Source organism: Tamandua tetradactyla, chromosome 25, assembly GCF_023851605.1.
Source record: "Tamandua tetradactyla isolate mTamTet1 chromosome 25, mTamTet1.pri, whole genome shotgun sequence".
NCBI classification, from domain to species: Eukaryota; Metazoa; Chordata; class Mammalia; order Pilosa; family Myrmecophagidae; genus Tamandua; species Tamandua tetradactyla.
The window spans coordinates 12,028,559-12,041,752 of NC_135351.1; the positions used below are offsets into that span (position 1 = coordinate 12,028,559).

At 39.5% G+C, this 13,194-nt stretch overlaps 1 pseudogene; it reads left to right on the forward strand.

The window, feature by feature from the left end:
- Positions 1-3,116: 3,116 nt before the first annotated feature.
- LOC143668768 (large ribosomal subunit protein eL13 pseudogene) overlaps positions 3,117-13,194 on the forward strand; it is an 89,920-nt pseudogene continuing 79,842 nt past the window's right edge.

Genomic DNA, 13,194 nt, shown 5'->3' on the forward strand with positions numbered 1-13,194 from the left:
ACTGGGAATCGAACCCGTATCCTCTAGGCATAGCAGGCGAGCATTCCTGCCAGCTGAGCCACCATGGCCCACCCGAGGCTGGGTATGTTTTAATTGAGTTCTTTGTTAAGGGTCTCATTAGGCTGAAATCAAGGTGTTGGCTGGGATTGCATTCTCACCTGCAGCTCAGGGACTTCTACAGTTAACTGTTTGCTGGCAGATTTCAGTTCCTTGTGGTTGAAGGACTGATTCCCTGCTTTCTTGCTGCCTGTCAGCAACACTTGAATTTAGGTATTATTCCTCACAGAAAATGGTGGTTTCCATTTGAAAAACCATCAGAAGCATCTCCCTGCAGCTTGCTAAAATGGTGTCTTGCATAACATAAGCTAATCAAAGAGTAACTATCTCATATACACAGGTCCTGTCCCCAGTCAAAGGGAGGGGGATAAACAGGGCATATGCACCAGGGAACAGATAACTTGGAGGTCATCTCAGAACTCTGCCTCCCAAATTGACCACACACTTATCACTTTATATAGTCATTTATACAATGTGTATGCTCTAAGATTCTTCAGCCTTCTTAATGGCATAAGAAATCAGGAGGACTATTCCAAATAATCTGGACAGATCAAAGGTCCTCATTCCACTAGGAGAATGGTACAAAATATCATTACTGAAAGCCCACTATGAAGGGTCAGTGCTATAGTCAGGAAATGATTCTCTTTCTGTTTACATCTGACTAGGTTTTCATGGAAATTAGAGAAAGGTACCCTTAGCCAGGACACACAACCTGGGGAACAGAACATTGCCTCCACTTCCGGCTCCATCTACTTCCTCAGCTCAATGTCCTTCTGTAGAAACAACCCAAACACGTATATGTCACTGTCCCATTACCTGCAGAGCTTGGTGCAAAGAACTCTGGACTTGGGACCAGAAAAACCAGCTCTGTGACTTTGTAGTTCTGTGACTCATCCCCAGGCACCTGGTCTTTCTAAATCACTGATTTCTTATCTGTAAAACTCAATGATTATGATTTCACTACCTGATGGACTATTTTTGGGACCAAATAAGATAACATGTATGAAAAGGCTCTGCAGACAGTAAGTCCCCATAAACACATTCACAGTGGTAGGGTAAACCGTGTGCAATTGATGATTTATCTATAAACACTGTTTAGTGTCAGCAATTTCATATGGGTCAACATAATAATAAAATTTTCCCCCCAAAGTCTCTTATTCCCAGGTAATATTAGTAAACATCCAATTTCAAACCCCTCCTGTGAGACTAAAATTGCCAGAAGTCATCTATAAAGGCTTAGGGTCTTAACCTTCAGAGCTCAGAGGGAAATCTTTTCCAGGAAGTAAGGGGAAAATCTTATGCCCTCTGGAGTTGTTTTAATGAGGACAATGCAATCTTAAGTACTATTTAAACAATATTCCCCAAAGAATACTGAAGAACACACCCTAATGTATCATTTAAATAATTCTGTAAACCTTGTTTTTATAATTTTTTTTTTAGCTATGTTAACTTGTGGTATCCTATGGTATCCCTTAGCTAAGGGTATGGTTTGTGGACATTAAGAAACTGTTTCAGGCAGTAGAAGGGTAGCTCAGTCTTAGAATTCTCTCCTGTCACGCTGGTTCGATTCCTGGTTCGATTCCTGGAGCATGCATATGCAAAAAAAAAAAAAAAACAACCAAACAAACAAAAAACTGCTTCAATGTATCATTGGTTGAATTTTAAAACTGTGGCCATTGTTGGTAAAGGCAGGAAGGCAAGTAGAAATGTAGGTGAGCAGCTGAACAGAGGACTCCAACTTTACAGGTGACTCACTGGTAAGGAAGAAGACAGGGTCCCCATTGGTCTCCCTTAGATCTGGAAGTGAGTCCAGTATCCACTGTACTGACACCACACTTTCGGTTTTCCATGTTTTTAGGGAAAGGTATTAACTATACAACTTCAAACAGTTCTGAGTTTTTTTTTTTCCTTAATATCATTGTATGTGATGCAGTTGGAATTAAATCACTTAGTCCTTTTGTGCTCTTTTGCAGATGATGCGTTGGCTAAAATGTATCCCAAACCAGGCACTGATTTAGGAAAATGGTAAAACTGTATTTTCCACACTCATGGGGTTCAGTAATTTCCTACAACCTCTCTTTTGCTTCCCTAGAGGATCCCTGGTATACCAAGTGTAAAGAAAAAAACCTTCTTCTATAAATATGATCTATTCCATCATCTATCTCTATAAGCAATGGAAGAACTTTGAAAACTGAAGGATCAACATATAATGACAATATGCAAACTAAAATTTTCTATTAAATTAATATAAACCAGGAAACAAAATGCAAAGAGCTGTAATTGATAAAGCATCACTTTTCATCTATTGATGAATTTTTAAAAATCTGTATTTCCCTCATATTTCCTGAAAGACTCCTTCAAATCTCATATGAAATGAAAGTAAACAAGTAGAATCTGTGGAATATTGCCTGATAAAAGAAAAAGTTTAAAGTGACGTCTCTGCAAGTACCTTAAGGAACAGAGGTCATTTTCAGGACACCTCAATAGACTCTATTGTGTGTTTTTTTTTTTTTTTTTTTTTGATGGTCCTGTGTAGTTACTGTTTTGCAGCAGGATGTCCAACTTAGAATCTAATTGCATATATCAGAACCTAGGGACATCTGCTTATACTCATTCTTAAAGGCAAAGTTGAGGGCTTGTGTGGGGAAGTAGGGGATGCCATTGACTAAGTTACTCCTCTAGGAGGAGAGGGCACCCTTCTCTTTGGGAAAGCTCCTTGGTTACTATCTGTCAGCAGTGAGCTGTTTATCGGTGTATTATACCTGCTGCTGCATCTTGGTCTGCTTGATAGGGACCCCTGCCACCTTGGAGATGGTGTCAGTGATATCAACAACAAGGAGGTCCTTGGAGAAGGAAATACCCTGCTCTGTCAGGGTGGCAGAGCAGACAGCAGAGTGCGTGCAGAGCTGAGTGGAAATGCCAAGAAAGTTGGGCCACTGCCTTAGCACAGTGGCCACTGGGACTGCAAGGCTGAACCTTCCTACATTTACAAAAAAAAAAAAGTGGAGATAGCTGGGGGATTAGTGCATCATATTTCATGGGCAAGAGTAGTCTTTGTCATGGCACATGAACTGCAAGATGTTCCTTCTGAACCAAGACCACACGGTAAAGATAAACCGTCTCCAAGTGGTTGGCTGTGTACAGGGCCACTGGGAGACATGAAAAGTCAGGAAAGACCACAGAGTTCTGAGAAAAGTAAGCACAAAGTGTGATCAGTGCTGGTCTTATGGCTGCTGGACCCCTGGATGGTAGAACCAGATGAGCAGATGGTGCCCAGGAGCTTCAAATGCACATAAGCTTACATTGTACAGGGAGAACTTAGTCACAGGGTCACATTTAGCTCCAAGAAAGATGGAAAATGTAGTCCAGTTGACAGCCAATGGGTCAGGAAGAAGGGGAAAAGATACTGAGGCAAGAGAAAACTGGGTCTCTCTCATTAGGGCACTAAACCAAATTAGACCAGAATTTATCCAGTGAAACCTCCACTACTACTGGCAGTGGACAGTAGATGCTGTGCCTTATGTCCCCTGCCCTCTCCCTAAACGCCATTTCTCCCTGACCACTAAGTACTGCACAGAACTAGCAAGACCACCTTGCAAGGGAAAATGGAAACATTTGCTGCTGGGATTTTCAATATATCCACTTGCAGAAAGTCTCTGTCACTCTCAAAATTGCCTAATATAAGAACTGATACCCAAACTGGACAACCAAAGTTGTTGTCTAATGTCCTCTGGAGATAGAATTATTGGGTTTGATAATAAAGTTTGCAATATTTATTCCTCATAAGCTAGGAATTACCATTTCAGAGGTAGTTTGAGAATTGGAAAGTTGAAATCCCAACAAAGCACCTGTGTTGCTGGATCATTTTGGGGAGGAATTAACTGCACTTGCACGTTTTTTGTTCTTTTTTTTAGGAGAAACTGTAGAATGTTTTTCCTAGTTAAGATGTATTTTGTAATACAATTGGTTTTTATGTCTCTTTTGCTTTTTTCTTTTTAAGTTTTCCTCCCTTTGGTTTAATCATAAGAATCCCTGAACATTTTCACTTCTAGTTCGATATCCTGACTTCAGGAAATAAGTTTTCTGAAAACAATTATTACATGTATTTCTGTGTCCGGTGATGTTACTTTTTAATTTTTATTCACATTTTTTAGAAAGGAAGTCTATATTCAAACTTATAACTTAGGTATCCAAATCCTGTTGGACTAAGTTATCTTCTTTCAACTTTAAACCCACTCTTGTGTACACTGCTGTGTGATGCTGACTCTGAAACCATGTTTCTGCTTTGCCAGCTGGTTTCTTGTTTGAGTCTGCAATAGGGGACACAAGAGGGAGATGGTAAGGCTGGAGGAGGGAGAAGGGGCTTGCTGTTTCTTGGTTCCTTCGGGCTGCTCCTTGTAGATCTGGTGTGCGCTTGCTGTTTCAATTCATTCCAGCAAATTCCATCTCCCAGCAATGGCAGGCCCTTCTCGCAGCAGCAGTTGAATCCCATTTACAGTTTTGCTAACACTGGCAAGACCAGTCCCCTCCTCAGAGGTCAGGGACCCAGCCTTGTACATTTTAATAATTCTAACCTCTCCCTTTTACCCTCCCCTTCACCAACCCTAGGGATATTTGATACTTCTAGCAATTAATTGTACCTCCATAATAACTGTTTTTTTTTAATTTTTACACTTTCAGCTACCTAATTAGCAACTTTATACATAGTTATTAATACTACACATAGAATTATTTCTAGGTAACTGATGTGGTTTCTGCTTCTTCATTGGATCCTTCCCTAACACAGATATTTGGGATTTCCAAATCTGCATTCTACTTTACCCTTCAAATTCATATTTTTATCAATACTATTTTTTTAATGCATGTGTTTTTATTTTGTTTGCATTTTATGTAAGGGAACTCCAATATTTTCTGAAAAATAGGAGCCTCAAATATAATGCCAGGGTTTAACAAATTTTTTTTTTTTTTTGAGAATTATGTCAAGTCTCAAGTATGGTGAGGAGAAATCAATCAATGCTCATTTTTTGGGTATAATAATAGTTATCTGATATACACTGGGCTTTTAACCAATATCCATGGCACTTTGCTAAGCACTTTGGGTTAAGCATATTATTTACTCCTCACAGAAACTGTGTGAAGTAGGTTTAGGATTATCATCCCTAGATTACAGGAAGTAGAAGTCTTAGTAAAATAAGTTAGAAGATCAAGGTCACAGAGGTAGTAAGAGCCTAAATGGGATTTGAATCCAGGGTAGTCCAGGCTTTAAACAATTTTGCCTCTCTTGGTTTAAGATCTTCCCTGGGGCAATGCGTGTGCCCCTTGAATCAAACGTGATACTGGTAATAAAAATAAGAAAACCCCAAGAAGCAGTAAAACTTGGAGTCATGATTAGATAATTTGCTAGAGCTTTACCCCTTTGCTATGTGATTCCCTTTTACTATATGACATTATAGCTGTTCTCTTGCAATATCTAAAAATTAGTAATATGTATAAATTTTATTGCATAAAACCTTGTAAGTAGTTCACGTGCATTATTTCTTTTTCTTCTGGATGAATTATTTTTTGTTTTCTAATCTCTTAGATGTAATAACTAGACAAAATGTACATGAGCTCCGGCAGACTCAACTCATTTATCAGGGACCAGTAAATAGGGCTCAGTCAAATTCTGCTATAGAATTGACTTGCTGAAAAGTCCCAAAGAGTGCCGAGGCACTGGCCCATCATTGAAATCGCTGTCTCAAAATCTTTACCTGAGTTTCAAAGACTAGGACAAGGTTAACTGTGTGTTACGGATTTGGACATGTGGTCAGAACAGCTTTGCCTTACATGCTAAATGTTCATATATGCTGCAGATACTTCTCAATAAAGTTGTACCCCAAAGTTTGATCTAGCTCTTGGAAATTAAAAACAAACAATTGAGAAATGCAAAAGTCCTACTTGGAAAGAAGGACACTCTGTCCATGCATTATGAATGTCATCTGAAGGCAAATTATAGCATGCTGCTTTATTTACCCCTCGGCTGAGCACTGCATATGGAACATTTCAAATCATGATCAGTTATGAAATGTGCTAGAATCATAGCCTTGTAATTGTCTTCCCTGGAAGACAATGTTTCACGGAGAATAAACAATGGATTCTACAGAGTAGTTCTTTTTATAAAGAGTTCGGGAGAGAGAATTAATGCAGGGACAATAAAGCTAAAAGTTCCAGGAAATGGAGTCATCCTGCCAAAGAAATCATGCAAGTGTTTTCACTCTTCTAGGATAAGATTAGAGAAGAGGAAAAAGGGAAAAAGGGAAAAAGGTTGTCACTGGCCTTGAGTTTTTTTGTTGCTGAGTAAGTGAAAAGAAATGGAACGGGAGGGTCTTCCAATTTCAAACTGTTACAATATGGTTACTTACAAGGCCTACAGAGAATTCCTGAAGGCACTAACCAAGTCACGAATCGGTACACATCAGCATTTTGCATAAAAGGAAAACATCCATATCTGACTCAAGCAACAATGAAATCAATACCGAGACATTTCCATAGAAGTCCTGCAGGTTTTTTATGCATTTACAGCAAGTATATTCGTGCAAAAAATTCTTCTGACTGTTTAATAAATCAACTTTAGATCCACAATCCCTAAACTTCCATGATTTTCTTTATCATTGCCTAGAGAGCACCCCGCAGACCTTGAGTATCATTTTCCCCATACTGTTTCTATCTTTATTGGATGGTTTATCTCTCAGCTGGCTTTGTGGATGGGTTTGAAAACAGGGGTTAAATTCACAGCTTATGGTTTTTCCACCATAGCCTCTTCCAAGCTTGCAGAATAGCATGAAAAGAGCATCTGAACAACTCTGGAGCCAAAATGCAACCGTCAGCTCTTCAGTTTGGAAGAAACCCTTCTGCTAATAGAATTATGCCTATTCACATCACTGCATTTGATTTCATTTACTGTCAAGTATCTGAACAACATACTCAGATCAAATAATTATTTTAGAGCATCCAAAAAGCATACTTGAAAAGGATTTTGCAAGTGTATCCAAGAAGGAAATGTTTAAATAACTTCAAAGCATTTTGAGTATTATTTAACAATTTATGGGTAATAATGTCATTTTAAAATGAATGTGATGCTCATAAGAATATTGGAACTTTTATATAAATTTTTATTGGCCTATCATAAGGAAGACATTGGCATTGGATAAGAAGAAGGAATAAATATTTTTCCTTAACAACTTGGTAGCTATGCTTACTGAAACAGAACTAAAGTATTAATCAATTAGCATGATTTGGTTAGGTTAGAACCCTCAGAGTTTTAGGTTAGATTCCCTTGCTCTATGTACCAAACGCCAAGTGTGTTGGCAATTACATTCCATTTGGATTAAAGGCATTTATGTAATTTTCCTGTTGTGCTTCTGTTTCCTCACCTATAAACTGGGGATAATAGTGATTGTTTCGAGGACACGTAAATTTAAACTTGAAACATTGCCTGGCATACAGCAAACACTCAATATATTTAGCTGTTACAATTACTAGTGCCTCATCAGATTGTAAAACCCTTAGGGGTTGAAACTCTGTTTTCTTCTTGTATTGAAATTTCCTAAAGTGCTAAACACCTAATAGCCACTTAGCTAGTATATGTTAAATTAATTGATAATCTGAAACTTGAGAAATGCATTTTACAATGGACAAACAGCTCAATCTTATACTTAGCTTAGATAATACTTAAATATATCTAAATTCATATTCTTTTTAAAAAAGAGCACATATGATATAACCAAATGGAACCATAAAGAAACCCTCCCAATATCTAACACCATCATTGGCCTGGCCATCCTATTTTTGAGACCCAGTTTCAATTAGTCCATTAACGATCCCCTGATCAATGTTTACCCATTTTCCACAAGAAGACTACAGGACTTTGCCTGTTCATTTCCCATGTAAATTTATCCCATTCTTCCTGATTTTATAGCTATTTGTGTAAAAGTTTTTTTTCCTTGAAGACAAGAACCACAAAGTTTTACATTTGCTTTCTCCAAGACTCTTAGCTGAGTGCCTTGCTCAGAGTAAGTTCACAGTCCATATGTGTTAAGGAATGTATGAATCAGTGAGAGCAAGCTCAGTGCCAGGCTGGGTGGCACAAAGAATCCTAAGATACTCTCTTGGCCATCGACAATCTTGCAACCTTTTGTTGGTAAGTACCAGCTGTTGGGACTGTGCATGCTTCAGATGACACAGGAGGACCCGGAGAGCTAAAGACTCAGAGTGTAGGGGATTAGTCATGAATCCTGGGCAAGATTTGGGTTTTAGAAGGAAAGGTCCTTTAGAAGTGCCTTAGTCATTGGCATATGAATGGGTATGGTCTCTTTGAGGCTGTATCTAGGTTGGTTAGAGTGGGGTAGGGAGATGTAAGCAGGGGAGTTGAGCAGAGGTAGAGAGATGGGCCAGAGAATTGGAGGCTTCTCTGACAATCTGGCTGAAGGGCAGTCAGCCCCACTCAAAACAGTGGAATGAGCATTTTGGTTTTTGCATCCTCATCCTCTCATTTTTCTAGAGTCCTAGGGAAGGAAGAAGAAAACTGAGGGCAGGCCCTTGCTGTGGTGGTAGAAGCAGGTCTGCCTGGGAGGGTACCCTTTTCCTGCAGCCTTAGAATCAGCTTTCTGATGCAGCTGATGAAAAGCAGCACTTTAATCATTTCCATGAAGCGTAACTCCATATTCTTTTTCAACTAGTCTTGTGAGCCTCTCTGTTTCAGGGAGTGTTTCCCACAGTCTTATGATACATTGGAAGGAGCTTCAGGCAAGTTGGGATTTCCAGCCTTCTCCTGGCACCAAGCAGCTAGTTTTTTTTGTTTTTTTTTTCTGCAGCAAGATACTTAAACCTCAATAGTAACCTCTGTAAAAGAGGGCAATAATGCCCACCTCTTAGGCTTAGGAGGGCCAGTGGTCAGCATATAGGACACTTTTCCCAGCAAGCACTCAATATAAGGCAGTTCTTATTATTATGTCCATTACTGTTATTTTTCATGTTTTTCTTATATGTCTTAGAGTTCCTATAAAGTCCAGGAGGAGAAAGAACTTTTTCTTCATTTATATATGTGTGTGCGCGTGTGTGTGCGTGTGCTAAGTGTCTGTTTGGTGTGGAGAATATTTCAATGAATAAGACAGTTGGGGTCCCTATTCATGAACTTGACTATCAGCTAGCAAACAGTCAGCAATGGATAAGTAAATGCAACATTTCTGCAACACAGAAGTTCCACAGGAACAAAAGCAGGGAGTCAAGGAAGGTGGGAGAAGACTCAGAGCTGAAACTCCAAAGCTGCTAGGGCACTTTTTTAGGATCATGTTCTGAGCTCACAGAAGCCTCTAAGATGGTGACCTAACAGGCTCCAGAGTTCCATTCTTCCACAGAATCTTTGAATGACTAGCAAAAACTGACATCACCAACTTCTTCAGAGCTCCGGAAAATAGCTAAAAGGGTTTCAGTAACTGTCAGCACCGAATCCAGAAAACACAGCTTAAAACCAGTAGGAGAAGCTTCCAGAGCCCTTGCTGGTCCCTCCCCAAGCCCTCTCTGGAGTGGAGTGGGGCTGGCCTGGGATCCCATTGCAGGTGCCTGGCCCTGTTCCAGAGGGGGCAGAGGGAACCCTATGGGCATACGGAGGTATGTGTATGTCAGGAGCTGAGCCATGGGGGTGTGAATCCCAGCAGTATCATGAATTAGTGGCAGAGTTTGGAAAGATATTAAACTGTGCCAGATATAGGAAATAGCCTCTTCTGGGACTTGTAGGGGGATTAATGAATGAATATTTGTCAAGGCCTTAGAACAGTGTCTTTAGCTCACGGCAGTGCTGGGTGGGGGTCACTACAACCAAGGTCGCGGTGGTGGACTTGAGTTGTTGATGGGAATGTGGAGGGCAGGATGTGGCCAGATGATGAAGACACTTACATACAGTGTAGAAGGTGCAAAAGCTTTGTATGGAAGGTGAGTTTTTCAAGGTGAACGTGTCTTTATCAAGGAGAGTTGTGCAAATGCAGAGCGGTGATATTCCAGAAGCTGCCTGTCATTCCATACACAGCTAGACCAACACTAACAGAAATTTTGATGCCATTTGAAACTTTCTAGTAGCTGTATGAAAAGAGAGAAAAGGAGAGGAGAAATTAATTTTAATGAAATATTTTATTCACTGTAATGTATCCAAAACACTATCATTTCAAAAGGTAATATAAAAATATTAAGGAGAAATTTTGCGTTCCTTTTTCACACTAAGCCTTTTGAATCTGGCATATGTTTAACCTTTACAGCACATTTCAATTTAGACTGGCCAGATTTCAAGTGCTAAATGCACACGTAACTGATGCCACCATAGTTGACAACGCAGGGTCAGACAGTCATTTGTAGCCTTTACGTTCAGCCCAGGGTGTTTGAACCTTATCCTAGACCAGCAGGCAATGACGGAAAGGAGCGGACAATCCTATGCAAACGGGGGGATGACGATTAAATCTGCATTTTCGGAAGTTGACTTATTGCTATAGCTGTTTGGAGGATGAATTGGGTATGGAGAAAGGAAGCCCAGAAGCCAGGAGACCACCAGGAAACTGTGGCACTTGCCCAGGAGAAGACGTAGGAGCGGGAATGAAGCTGTAGCAATGAAGATGGAGAGGAGAAATGAGTTGAGGGATGGTAAGAGGCAGAGTTCACAGGGCGGGGGCGCTGCTGAAGGATATGATGAGGCATTGCCTGAGTTGACTGTGTCTGGTGGTTCCAGGAAGGAATGATGGTGAAGGATTGTAAGCCCCTGTATGACACCTTGAGGAAGTCACCTGAGGTTTTGTCACTCCAAGGTGCCCAGAAGGTTTTAAATGTAGATTAAAAAAAAAAAAAAAAAAAGAAAGAAACATTGTAAAAAGAGATAGCATTTTACTGGTAAGTAAATCTCTGCTAGAGTCCAGCATTCCTCAAAGGCATTGTTTGTCAGAAAGTAAGAACCATTTTCTCAGTCAGTTTTAAAGGCAGCCTGGTAAATTTCTTTCTTAAGTCATGCCTTTATCTTACTCTGAACTCTAGAGGTAGAAGGCCTGAGTCATTATGCTAACTCTGCCATTTACTATGTAATCCCAGATACTACTTAATTTGTCTGGTCCTCAGTTTTCTCAACTGGGAAATGGGGATAATGGCATTTAGCTCACGGTTTGCATAGCCTAGAATGAAACCCCAGCACATAGTAAGCATAATGTAAATACATGTTAAACATACTTGAAGCAACCTTACAAGAATATGTCCCCTTTGTAAAAGTTAGGGTAACTTTATTGTCTAACGCATTTAGATTTTCTCTCTATACAAGTGGATAAGAAAATTGTTACTATGTGTTTCAAATTAATCCCATTAAAGTGGCTGGTCAGAGAGTCTCTGTTTTTAAATTCTATTTTTATATTCCAAATATGGGCTTTAACAATAGCAAAGAGCCTCTAATAACTGGTAACACCTTAAAATCTGTTTTTTTGTATGCTGTATGGCAAGGATCACATTTCATTCTTTCTCCATGTGAGTATCTCCTTATTGCAGCATCATTTGCTGAAGTTTTGTTTGGTTGGTTTTTCATTTGTTTGCTTTATTGTTTGTATGTTTGGGAAGTGCATGGGCTGGGAATCAAACCTGGGTCCCCTTTCCCCTACCCATGGCAGGCAGGAATTCTACGACTGAATGAACTACCCTTGCACCCCCTTAAAATCTGTTTTGAACATTTCAGTAAGGAGCAATGATTAAAAGTTAACAGGTGAAAGTGAGATTTCCTTTATAAAATTATTTTCTTCTATATTTCCCTTTTTTTATCCCCCAAATGTAGAATGTTCACTTTTCTCTTTAGTTTTCAGGCTGAATAAAGGCATAAATAAAATGAAGGGCTGGTCTTAATGTGGTTTTTGTCCTGTTTTATTAAATACCTATTAAGTTGTATATGGAATTCCACAAATAATTAAGTTTTTTTTTTAATCTAGTGCTCTTTCAGGGTATTATTTTCTTAATTCTAAGTTATAATAGTGTCTGGCATGTGCTAGATTCCATATTAAATAGTCTATGGCCAGATTATGAAAGTTTTATAATATCACAATGAGCAGTTTGGACTGTGATCATTTCTTCTTGGGGTTTGTGGGTCATGATACACACACAAAATGCACATACATGTGGTAAAGGAGCTGGGCCTTTAAAGATGAAAATGCATGCATCATGAGAGTTGAACTGAAGAGAGTAGACTTTCCAGGGAGACTGGGGTATACCCAAGACACAAAGAAATGTAAAAGCATTGTAGTCTCTGTGTCAATGAAGCAGTTGAGTGGCGTACTGTGGGATAGTCTTGTAAGTAACTTGTTAAATACAATGTGGTCAGTGCTTGGTCAATGGGTTCCTCTTATTTTCTTGGAAGGAGAGAGGCAGGGAAAATTATTCTCACTGGAAAAACTAGGGAAGGCTTCACACAGAAAGAGATATACCATAACATGCAGGAACTTTCGATTTTCTCATGCTAAAACAAAAACAAGCTTTACTAGAACTGGGTACATATCATGCGGGCACATCACTTTCCTCTCTCATGTAGCATTACGGATGTATCTTGGTGGAAGCCTTTCCTTTTGTGTTCTCATGAATTCTCTGACATTTTGGAAGTATATGCTGCAGGTGATAGCTCTTCCCATATTTATTCTACTTAGGAATTCATAGAGGCAGGTTTATGGTGCCTTTTGAATCACAAAACTCTGGATAATTCATTTTTGTCCTTTACAAAAGGGCAAAAATGAGAAGAAGAACAGGGAGAGAGCAAAAAAATGAAAAAAGCATTTTTTGACTAGTAACTGGATAGAAATTGAAACCATAAAACAAGGCGGAGGATGTGGCATAGGGGAGAACTACTTTTCCATCTGCTTGTGGATATAGGAGGGCGGAAGGAGACAGCAGAGGACAGTCTTCCAAGTGGACCCTCATCGATCTTAGAGACTTTGGTCCTTTTGTTCTCAGTGCTGTGTTGATTCAGATACATGCAAATGATCTCCTCCCAGGTTCTCACGGTATGTTCTCTGGCTCAGAGAAACCCTTCCAAGCTCTAATTTTCCAAAGAGCATCTGCCTGTTGGACATGTGATTTAAAATCAGAACCGAGACA